Raw genomic sequence first — 12,800 nt, forward strand, 5'->3', positions numbered from 1 at the left:
TGATTTCGTACAGAATAATTATTGGTTTCCAAATACAACTTCGGTCATGTAAATAACTGTTAGGATACAAATTTTCAATCCACTGGTGTCACCTTGTGTGACAATAGAAATCTGTGTTTCACCAGGCACAGTAAAATCACTTGGCTGCAAATGTTACCATATACCTGAGAAAGCCTTCAAAACAGAAATATAACTACTTTAGGTGATGCTTTATTGCCATGGTAATTTAGAATGTCCAGGCAATTAGCATAATGGTTATTGCAGTCGTTTCACAGATAAAAAAATGGCCATTCCAAACACTAAGATCATTTGCATAATGCTAGTTGAATCTCCCATGGTAACAGTGCCATTCCAAACACTAAGATCATTTGCATAATGCCAGCTGAATCTCCCATGGTAACAGTGCCATTTCAAACACTAAGATCATTTGCATAACGCCAGTTGAATCTCCCATGGTAACAGTGCCATTTCAAACACTAAGATCATTTGCATAATGCCAGCTGAATCTCCCATGGTAACAGTGCCATTCCAAACACTAAGATCATTTGCATAATGCCAGCTGAATCTCCCATGGTAACAGTGCCATTCCTAACACTAAGATCATTTGCATAATGCCAGCTGAATCTCCCATGATAACAGTGCCATTTCAAACACTAAGATCATTTGCATAATGCCAGCTGAATCTCCCATGGTAACAGTGCCATTTCAAACACTAAGATCATTTGCATAATGCCAGTTGAATCTCCCATGGTAACAGTGCCATTCCAAACACTAAGATCATTTGCATAATGCCAGCTGAATCTCCCATGGTAACAGTGCCATTTCAAATACTAAGATCATTTGCATAATGCCAGTTGAATCTCCCATGGTAACAGTGCCATTTCAAACACCAAGATCATTTGCATAATGCCAGCTGAATCTCCCATGGTAACAGTGCCATTCCAAACACTAAGATAATTTGCATAATGCCAGCTGAATCTCCCATGGTAACAGTGCCATTCCAAACACTAAGATCATTTGCATAATGCCAGCTGAATCTCCCATGGTAACAGTGCCATTTCAAACACTAAGATCATTTGCATAATGCCAGCTGAATCTCCCATGGTAACAGTGCCATTTCAAACACTAAGATCATTTGCATAATGCCAGTTGAATCTCCCATGGTAACAGTGCCATTCCAAACACTAAGATCATTTGCATAATGCCAGCTGAATCTCCCATGGTAACAGTGCCATTCCAAACACTAAGATAATTTGCATAATGCCAGCTGAATCTCCCATGGTAACAGTGCCATTTCAAACACTAAGATCATTTGCATAATGCCAGTTGAATCTCCCATGGTAACAGTGCCATTCCAAACACTAAGATCATTTGCATAATACCAGTTGAATCTCCCATGGTAACAGTGCCATTCCAAACATTAAGATCATTTGCATAATGCCAGCTGAATCTCCCATGGTAACAGTGCCATTTCAAACACTAAGATCATTTGCAAAATGCCAGTTGAATCTCCCATGGTAACAGTGCCATTTCAAACACTAAGATCATTTGCATAATGCCAGTTGAATCTCCCATGGCAACAGTGCCATTCCTAACACTAAGATCATTTGCATAATGCCAGTTGAATCTCCCATGGTAACAGTGCCATTCCAAACACTAAGATAATTTGCATAATGCCAGTTGAATCTCCCATGGTAACAGTGCCATTCCTAACACTAAGATCATTTGCATAATGCCAGCTGAATCTCCCATGATAACAGTGCCATTTCAAACACTAAGATCATTTGCATAATGCCAGCTGAATCTCCCATGGTAACAGTGCCATTTCAAACACTAAGATCATTTGCATAATGCCAGTTGAATCTCCCATGGTAACAGTGCCATTCCAAACACTAAGATCATTTGCATAATGCCAGCTGAATCTCCCATGGTAACAGTGCCATTTCAAATACTAAGATCATTTGCATAATGCCAGTTGAATCTCCCATGGTAACAGTGCCATTTCAAACACCAAGATCATTTGCATAATGCCAGCTGAATCTCCCATGGTAACAGTGCCATTCCAAACACTAAGATAATTTGCATAATGCCAGCTGAATCTCCCATGGTAACAGTGCCATTCCAAACACTAAGATCATTTGCATAATGCCAGCTGAATCTCCCATGGTAACAGTGCCATTTCAAACACTAAGATCATTTGCATAATGCCAGCTGAATCTCCCATGGTAACAGTGCCATTTCAAACACTAAGATCATTTGCATAATGCCAGTTGAATCTCCCATGGTAACAGTGCCATTCCAAACACTAAGATCATTTGCATAATGCCAGCTGAATCTCCCATGGTAACAGTGCCATTCCAAACACTAAGATCATTTGCATAATGCCAGCTGAATCTCCCATGGTAACAGTGCCATTTCAAACACTAAGATCATTTGCATAATGCCAGTTGAATCTCCCATGGTAACAGTGCCATTCCAAACACTAAGATCATTTGCATAATACCAGTTGAATCTCCCATGGTAACAGTGCCATTCCAAACACTAAGATCATTTGCATAATGCCAGCTGAATCTCCCATGGTAACAGTGCCATTTCAAACACTAAGATCATTTGCAAAATGCCAGTTGAATCTCCCATGGTAACAGTGCCATTTCAAACACTAAGATCATTTGCATAATGCCAGTTGAATCTCCCATGGCAACAGTGCCATTCCTAACACTAAGATCATTTGCATAATGCCAGTTGAATCTCCCATGGTAACAGTGCCATTCCAAACACTAAGATAATTTGCATAATGCCAGTTGAATCTCCCATGGTAACAGTGCCATTCCAAACACTAAGATCATTTGCATAATGCCAGCTGAATCTCCCATGGTAACAGTGCCATTTCAAACACTAAGATCATTTGCATAATGCCAGTTGAATCTCCCATGGTAACAGTGCCATTCCAAACACTAAGATCATTTGCATAATGCCAGTTGAATCTCCCATGGTAACAGTGCCATTCCAAACACTAAGATCATTTGCATAATGCCAGCTGAATCTCCCATGGTAACAGTGCCATTCCAAACACTAAGATCATTTGCATAATGCCAGTTGAATCTCCCATGGTAACAGTGCCATTCCAAACACTAAGATCATTTGCATAATGCCAGCTGAATCTCCCATGGTAACAGTGCCATTCCAAACACTAAGATCATTTGCATAATGCCAGTTGAATCTCCCATGGTAACAGTGCCATTTCAAACACACAAAAAGCAGGAAAAATACAAAAGACAGCAGAATGTAAAGTGGCCATGCTAGAGGATGGCACAATTCAGTAGTAGAGTAGACCCTCCCACAGCTGAGGCTTATAAGGTATAATATAGTCAAACCTATTGATGATTTACCATGTACTGTATAATGGCTGGATGGATCTTGAAATTATCCTGTAAAAATTATAATTTTAAACGAATGGCATATTAATTTATATTCCTGTCTCTATTCTCATCCCTAGTTGTCTGTCATTGTTGTGCAATGTTATAGCTATAAACATATATGAATTAATGATTTGCCGTTTACAATGGATGGAATCCAACCGCTGGATCAATAAATGAGTGTAGGCCTGCTGCGAATGAACACAAACTAAGCCATAGTAGTGCAATGCATCTGACTTCACTGTGTCAAAGTTTAAAATAAATACACTTGTTCATGTATTTATTTATTTGTTAGGGACAGATACAAAGATGAAAGGTTTTAACTGTATCCATCTCTATCAGATTAGGCTATTATTATCTACTTATATATACTGAACAAAAATATAAAAGAACATGTAGTGTTGTAGTGTTGGTCCCATGTTTCATAAGCTGAAATAAAACATCCCAGAAAAGTTCCATATGCACAAAAGCATATTTCTCTCCTATGTTGTGCACAAATGTATTTACATCCCTGTTCTTGAGCATTTATCTTTTGGCAAGATAATCCATCCACCTGACAGACATGATCATTACACAGGTGCAAATTGTGCTGGGGGCAATAAAAGGCCACTCTAAAATGTGCAGTTTTGTCACAACACAATGCCACAGATGTCTCATGTTTTGAGGGAGTATACAATTGGCATGCAGAATGCAGGAATGTCCACCAGAACTGTTGCCAGAGAATTGAATGTTCATTTCTATACCCTATTCAACGTTGTTTTAGAGAATTTGGCAGTATGTTCAACCGGCTTCACAACCACAGACCACATATAACCATGCCACCCCAATACCTCCACATCTGGCTTCTTCACCTGTGGGATCATCTGAGACCAACCACCCGGACATATGATGAAATGGAGGAGTATTTCACCCCCGCTCAGCAAGGAAGAAGCCACTGCTCCCAAACCACCATAAAAAAGCCAGACTACGGTTTGCAACTGCACATGTGGACAAAGATTGTACTTTTTGGAGAAATGACCTCTGGTCTAATAAAACAAAATAATAGAACTGTTTGCCATAATGACCATCGTTATGTTTGGGGGAAAAAGGGGGAGGCTTGCAAGCTGAAGAACATCATCCCAACCGTGAAGCACAGGTGTGGCAGCATCATGTTGTGGGGGTGCTTTGCTGCAGGAGGGACTGGTGCACTTCACAAAATAGATTGCATCATGAGGAGAGAAAATTATGTGGATATATTGAAGCAACATCTCAAGACATCAGTCAGGAAGTTAAAGCTTGTTCACAAATGGGTCTTCCAAATGGACAATGACCCCAAGGATACTTCCAAAGTTGTGGCAAAATGGCTTAAGGACAACAAGGTCAAGGTATTGGAGTGGCCATCACAAAGCCCTGACCTCAATTCTATAGAAAATTTGTGGGCAGAACTGAAAAAGCGTGTGCGAGCAAGGAGGCCAACAAACCTGACTCAGTTACACCAGCTCTGTCAGGAGAAATGGGCCAAAATTCACCCAACTTATTGTGGGAAGCTCGTGGAAGGCTACCTGAAATGTTTGACCCAAGTTATATAATTGAAAGGAAATGCTACCAAATACCAATTAAGTGTATGTAAACTTCTGACCACTGGGAATGTAATGAAAGAAATAAAGGCTGAAATAAATAATTCTCTCTGCTATTATTCTGACATTTCACATTCTGAAAATAAAGTGGTGATCCTAACTGACCTAAGACAGGGGATATTTACTAGGATGTAATGTCAGGAATTGTAAAAAAACTAAGTATAAACTTATTTGGCTAATGTGTATGTAAACTTCCGACTTCAACTGTATATACTATATTCAAGTTGGATGGGTTCCGCTGGTGTACAGCAATCAATTGGATTTAGGTCTGGGCTTTGTCCAGGCCATTCCAAGACATTCAAATGTTTCCGCTTAAACCACTCGAGTGTTGCTTTAGCAGTATGCTTAGGGTCATTGTCCTGCTGGAAGGTGAACCTCCATCCCACTCTCAAATCTTTGGAAGAGAGAATTTCAAGAATTTCCCTGTATTTAGCTCCATCCATCGTTCCTTCAATACTGACCTGTTTCCCAGTCCCTGCCGATGAAAAACATCCCCATGTTGTTCTCGGGAAGTGAAAGGTGTTGGGTTTGCGCCAGACATAGCATTTTCCTTGATGGCCAAAAAGCTCAATTTTAGTCTCTTCTAACCAGAGTACCTTCTTCCATATGTTTGGGGAGTCTCCCTCATGTCTTTTGGTGAACACCAAACGTGTTTGCTTATTTTTTTCTTTAAGCAATGGCTTTTTTGATATATATTTTATTTTCTGTCCACTCTTCCGTAAAGCCCAACTCTGTGGAGTGCGTGGCATAAAGTGGTCCTGTGGACAGATACTCCAATCTCCACTGTGGAGCTTTGCAGCTCCTTCAGGGTCATCTTTGGTCTCTTTGTTGTCTCTCTGATTAATGCCCTCCTTGCCTGGTCTGTGAGTTTGCCTCTCTTGGCAGGTTTGTTGTGGTGCCATATTCTTTCCATTTTTTAATAATAGATTTAATGGTGCTCTGTGGGATGTTCAAAGTTTCAGATATTTTTATATAACACAACCCTGATCTGTACTTCTCCACAACTTTGTCCCTGACCTGTTTGAAGAGCGCCTTGGTCTTCATAGTGCCGCTTGCTTGATGGTGCTCCTTGTTAATGTCACACCTTGACCTTAGAGAGCCTTTTTATTTCTCTATTTGGTTAGGTTAGGGTGTGATTTGGGTGTGCATTTGGGTGTGCATTCTAGTTTGTCTGTTTCTTTGTTGGCCGGGTATGGTTCCCAATCAGAGGCAGCTGTCTATTGTTGTATCTGATTGTGGATCATACTTAGGCAGCCTTTTTTCCACCTTTAGTTTGTGGGATCTTGTTTGTGTTTAGTTGCTTTCTGCACTGCATGCAGCTTTACATTCGTTTTTGTATTTTACATTTTTTGGTGTCATTTAAATAAAAGTAGAATGTACGCCTACCACGCTGCACCTTGGTCCAATCCATCTCTAAACGATCGTGACAGTTTTGTGGTGTTGCAGGTTTTGTGGCCGTTCAGAACAGGTGTATATATACTGAGGTCATGTGACAGATCATGTGACACTTAGATTGCACACAGGTGGACTTTATTTAGCTAATTATGTGACTTCTGAAGGTAATTGGTTACACCAGATCTTATTTAGGAGCTTCATAGCGAAGGGGATGAAGACATACTGCACGCACACACCACTTTTCCCTTTTAAATGTTTTATTTTTTATTTTTGGAACAAGTTATTTTTTCTATTTCACTTCAACAATTTTGATTTTTTTGTGTATGTCCATTACAGGAAATCCAAATAAAAATCCATTAAAATTACAGGTTGTAATGAAACAAAATAGGAAAAAACATCTCTGCAGCACTCCACCAACCAGGCCTTTATGGTAGAGTGACCAGACAGAAGCCACTTCTCAGTAAAAGGCACATTTGCCAAAAGGCACCAAAAGGACTCTCAGACCATGAGAAACAAGATTCTCTGGTCTGATTAATAAGAACTCTTTGACCTGAATGCCAAGCGTCATGTTTGGAGGAAGCCTGGCACCATCCCTACAGTGAAGCATGGTGGTGGCAGCATCATGTCTGGAGGAAGCCTGGCACCATCCCTACAGTGAAGCATGGTGGTGGCAGCATCATGTCTGGAGGAAGCCTGGCACCATCCCTACAGTGAAGCATGGTGGTGGCAGCATCATGTCTGGGCGAAGCCTGGCACCATCCCTACAGTGAAGCATGGTGGTGGCAGCGTCATGTCTGGAGGAAGCCTGGCACCATCCCTACAGTGAAGCATGGTGGTGGCAGCATCATGTCTGGAGGAAGCCTGGCACCATCCCTACAGTGAAGCATGGTGGTGGCAGCGTCATGTCTGGAGGAAGCCTGGCACCATCCCTACAGTGAAGCATGGTGGTGGCAGCATCATGTCTGGGCGAAGCCTGGCACCATCCCTACAGTGAAGCATGGTGGTGGCAGCGTCATGTCTGGAGGAAGCCTGGCACCATCCCTACAGTGAAGCATGTTGGTGCAGCATCATGTCTGGAGGAAGCCTGGCACCATCCCCACAGTGAAGGATGTTGGTGGCAGCGTCATGTTTGGAGGAAGCCTGGCACCATCCCTACAGTAAAGCATGGTGGTGGCAGCATCATGTCTGGAGGAAGCCTGGCACCATCCCCACAGTGAAGGATGGTGGTGGCAGCATCATGTCTGGAGGAAGCCTGGCACCATCCCTACAGTGAAGCATGGTGGTGGCAGCATCATGTCTGGAGGAAGCCTGGCACCATCCCTACAGTGAAGCATGGTGGTGGCAGCATCATGTCTGGAGGAAGCCTGGCACCATCCCTACAGTGAAGCATGGTGGTGGCAGCATCATGTCTGGAGGAAGCCTGGCACCATCCCTACAGTGAAGCATGGTGGTGGCAGCATCATGTTTTTCAGCGGCAGGGACTGAAATCGCTGCCAAAGGTACTTCGACAAAGTACTGAGTAAAGGTTCTGAATGCATATGTAAATGTGATATTTTAGATGTTAATTTTTCATACATTTTTAAAAATGTCAAAAATCCTGTTTTTGCTTTGTCATTATGGAGCATTGTGTGGAGATTGATGAGGAACATTTTTTAAAAACATTTTAGAATAAGACTGTAACGTAACAAAATGTGGATAAAGTCAAGAGGTCAAGGTGTCTGAATACTTTCCGAATTTTTCCGGAAAGTATTCAGACACCTTGACTTTATCCACATTTTGTTACGTTACAGTCTTATTCTAAAATGAGTGCAGTAACACCAACACATGAGTGTTTTTAGCTTGATCATTTTATCTGATGGCTAATTACACACTGACACCTTTAAATACACAAACGCATGTGCACATGAGCACACACAAACTCTGATAACATTGTTATACTGCTTGTTACATGTTGCATACTTCTCTCTCTCTCAGTAGCACCGTCTCCATCATCTCCTCTCTTCATTAAAGCATAATGTCAGCAGCACCGCAACAAAGGGACAGTTCACTGAGAAGAGAGGTGAGGATTCTGGTTGGTTTGTGAGCGCAGCTCAGTTGAGGTTCAGGGAGAGAGAGATGGGTTCAGTTGAGGTTCAGGGCGAGAGAGAGACAGGTTCAGTTGAGGTTCAGGGAGAGAGAGAGATGGGTTCAGTTGAGGTTCAGGGAGAGAGAGAGACAGGTTCAGTTGAGGTCCAGGGAGAGAGAGAGACGGGTTCAGTTGAGGTTTAGGGAGAGAGAGAGACGGGTTCAGTTGAGGTTCAGGGAGAGAGAGAGATGGGTTCAGTTGAGGTTTAGGGAGAGAGAGAGAGAGACAGGTTCAGTTGAGGTTCAGGGAGAGAGAGAGACGGGTTCAGTTGAGGTTCAGGGAGAGAGAGAGATGGGGCTTTGATCAGTCGTACTAGAATATGTCCTCTATTGAATTTAGATTTTACTCTCTTAACTCTAGCTTCGCATTGTATGTTTAAATGCATTTAACTTTTTTCAAACAAACAATTCATAACCGAAAATTTGAGGTTTTGAAGTATTAAGCATTCTGAGACTGTCCCAGCCTGAATTGGACAACGAAGCTGCCCCCGGGCGAACGCTGACTTTGAAGTGTAGATTAAGGGGAGTGATTTGGCAAAGCCAAATTGGGTCCGTTGGTCTGTGCCGGTGTGTCTTGTTTAAACAGAGCTTCATCCAACAACAGAAATAGACAGACTGACATATTTTCTAACAATCGGGCTGTGAGTAATGTGCTGCGTGGGATATTTAGATCAACCCGGATAAATCAAACACTCACTTCTTTTATCTAACTGAAGTTTGAAGCAGCAAATCAATGCCTGACCCCTTCAATTTTCCGTGGTAAAGTTCAAAGGTCGTGAAGGAGTATGAAAGGCAAGTGACCTGCTGAGGGGGACGTGGATGTGGAAGGGAGAAGTGGTCCTGGGAACGAGGGGAAAAGGTGAGGAACCCTGAGAAAGCATGCAGCCAGTGTGTGACACCATCTCTCTCTCTCGCTCTCTTTCTCTCGCTCTCTCTCTTTCTCTCTCTCTCTCTCTCTCTCTCTCTCCCCCTCTCTCTCCATCTGCTCCCTCTCTCTCCCTCTGCTCCCCCTCTGCTCCCTCTCTCTCCCTCTGCTCACACTCTTTCCCTCTGCTCCCTCTTTCTCCCTCTGCTCCCTCTCTCTCCCTCTGCTCCCTCTCTCTCCCTCTGCTCCCTCTCTCTCCCTCTGCTCCCTCTCTCTCCCTCTGCTCCCTCTCTCTCCCTCTCTCTCCCTCTGCTCCCTCTATTCCCCCTCTCTCCCTCTTCTCCATCTCGCTACTTTCTCTCTTCTCTCTCCCTTGTATTCGCTCTTTCCAACCCCCCCTCTCCCTCGCCCACCCTCCTTCTCCCCCTCACCCAACATGTTCCCAGGCCTCCTGTACTATTGTAGTGCTTCACTTCGCTGAATGTTTGACCGCAGTGGAGAACACCAATCATAAGAGGAAAACAATCTGTCAGAACACAAACTCACAAATCACAAAGGACCCGACAAATAGATAGCCTGAGAATCAAATCAACACAGCAGCAGGGAGCTATCTTAACAGAGGTTTGCCTGCCTGTCTGAACAGTGGAAGCTGGGCTGGAGAGTTCTTCTCAGTTCCACCCTGTGGTTAATATGGTGTGTATGTGAGAACAGTGGAACCTGGGGTAAAGTACTGTTCTCAGTGACACCCTGTGGTTGAGTTAGATGGATTAGTTGAAGTTGGCACTGATATTGTATAGTAACTGGGAATAGATTCCCCTACCTCTGTATCAAATCAAATCAAACTTTACTTGTCATGCGCCGAATACAACAAGTGTAGACTTTACGGTGAAATGCTTTACTTACAAGCCCTTAACCAACAGTGCAGTTCAAGAAGAGTTAAGAAAATATTTACCAGGTAGGCTAAAATAAAAAGTAATAAGAAAAAGCAACACAATAAGAATAACAATAATGAGGCTATATACAGTGCCTTGCGAAAGTATTCGGCCCCCTTGAACTTTGCGACCTTTTGCCACATTTCAGGCTTCAAACATAAAGATATAAAACTGTATTTTTTTGTGAAGAATCAACAACAAGTGGGACACAATCATGAAGTGGAACGACATTTATTGGATATTTCAAACTTTTTTAACAAATCAAAAACGGAAAAATTGGGCGTGCAAAATTATTCAGCCCCTTTACTTTCAGTGCAGCAAACTCTCTCCAGAAGTTCAGTGAGGATCTCTGAATGATCCAATGTTGACCTAAATGACTAATGATGATAAATACAATCCACCTGTGTGTAATCAAGTCTCCGTATAAATGCACCTGCACTGTGATAGTCTCAAAGGTCCGTTAAAAGCGCAGAGAGCATCATGAAGAACAAGGAACACACCAGGCAGGTCCGAGATACTGTTGTGAAGAAGTTTAAAGCCGGATTTGGATACAAAAAGATTTCCCAAGCTTTAAACATCCCAAGGAGCACTGTGCAAGTGATAATATTGAAATGGAAGGAGTATCAGACCACTGCAAATCTAACAAGACCTGGCCGTCCCTCTAAACTTTCAGCTCATACAAGGAGAAGACTGATCAGAGATGCAGCCAAGAGGCCCATGATCACTCTGGATGAACTGCAGAGATCTACAGCTGAGGTGGGAGACTCTGTCCATAGGTGTAACGGTTTTCTAGGTGAGAAGGAGAGTCGGACCAAAATGCGGCGTGTCTATTGCAATCCATGTTTAATGAAGTAACACACTAAACACAAACACTACCAAAACAATAAACTTAACGAAAACCGAAACAGCCTATACTTGTGTAACCTAACACAGAACAATGACATCAGGACACTAAGGACAATCACCCACGACAAACTCAAAGAATATGGCTGCCTAAATATGGTTCCCAATCAGAGACAACGATAAACACCTGCCTCTGATTGAGAACCACTTCAGACAGCCATAGACTTAGCTAGAACACCCCACTAGCTACAATCCCCATACATACACACCACATACAAAAACCCCATGCCACACCCTGGCCTGACCAAATAAATGAAGATAAACACAAAATACTTTGACCAGGGTGTGACAGAACCCCCCCCCCTAAGGTGCGGACTCCCGAACGCACCTCAAAACAATAGGGAGGGTCCGGGTGGGCGTCTGTCCATGGTGGCGGCTCCGGCGCGGGACGTGGACCCCACTCAATCAATGTCTTAGTCCCTTCTCCTCGCTTCCCTGGATAGTCCACCCTCGCCGCCGACCATGGCCTAGTAGTCCTCACCCAGAACCCCACTGGACTGAGGAGCAGATCGGGACTGAGGGGCAGCTCGGGACTGAGGCAGCTCGGAACTGAGGGGAAGCTCAGGAGTGAGAGGAAGCTCAGGAGTGAGAGGAAGCTCAGGAGTGAGAGGAAGCTCAGGCAGGTTGATGAATCTACCAGATCCTGGCTGGCTGGTGGTTTCGGCAGATCCTGGCTGGCAGATCCTGGCTGACTGGCAGATCTGGAAGAGTCTGGTCGACTGGCAGATCTGGAAGAGTCTGGTCGACTGGCAGATCTGGAAGAGTCTGGTCGACTGGCAGATCTGGAAGAGTCTGGTCGACTGGCAGATCTGGAAGAGTCTGGTCGACTGGCAGATCTGGAAGAGTCTGGTCGACTGGCAGATCTGGAAGAGTCTGGTCGACTGGCAGATCTGGAAGAGTCTGGTCGACTGGCAGATCTGGGAGAGTCTGGTCGACTGGCAGATCTGGCTGCTCCATGCTGACTGGCTGCTCCATGATGACTGGCAGCTCTGGCTGCTCCATGCTGACTGGCTGCTCCATGCTGACTGGCAGCTCTGGCTGCTCCATGCTGACTGGCTGCTCCATGCTGACTGGCAGCTCTGGCTGCTCCATGCTGACTGGCTGCTCCATGCTGACTGGCAGCTCTGGCTGCTCCATGCTGACTGGCTGCTCCATGCTGACTGGCTGCTCCATGCTGACTGGCGGCCCTGGCTGCTCCATGCTGACTGGCGGCCCTGGCTGCTCCATGCTGACTGGCGGCCCTGGCTGCTCCATGCTGACTGGCGGCCCTGGCTGCTCCATGCTAACTGGCAGCTCTGGCGGCTCCTTGCAGACTGGCAGCTCTGGCGGCTCCTTGCAGACTGGCAGCTTTGGCGGCATCCTGCAGACAGGCAGCTCTGGCGGCTCCTTGCAGACTGGCAGCTCCTTGCAGACTGGCAGCTCTATGCAGACTGGCAGCTCTATGCAGACTGGCAGCTCCTTGCAGACTGGCAGCTCCTTGCAGACTGGCAGCTCCTTGCAGACTGGCAGCTCTATGCAAACTGGCAGCTCTATGCAAACTGGCAGCTCT

This window comes from Oncorhynchus mykiss, chromosome 11 (assembly GCF_013265735.2).
Source record: "Oncorhynchus mykiss isolate Arlee chromosome 11, USDA_OmykA_1.1, whole genome shotgun sequence".
NCBI lineage: Eukaryota > Metazoa > Chordata > Actinopteri > Salmoniformes > Salmonidae > Oncorhynchus > Oncorhynchus mykiss.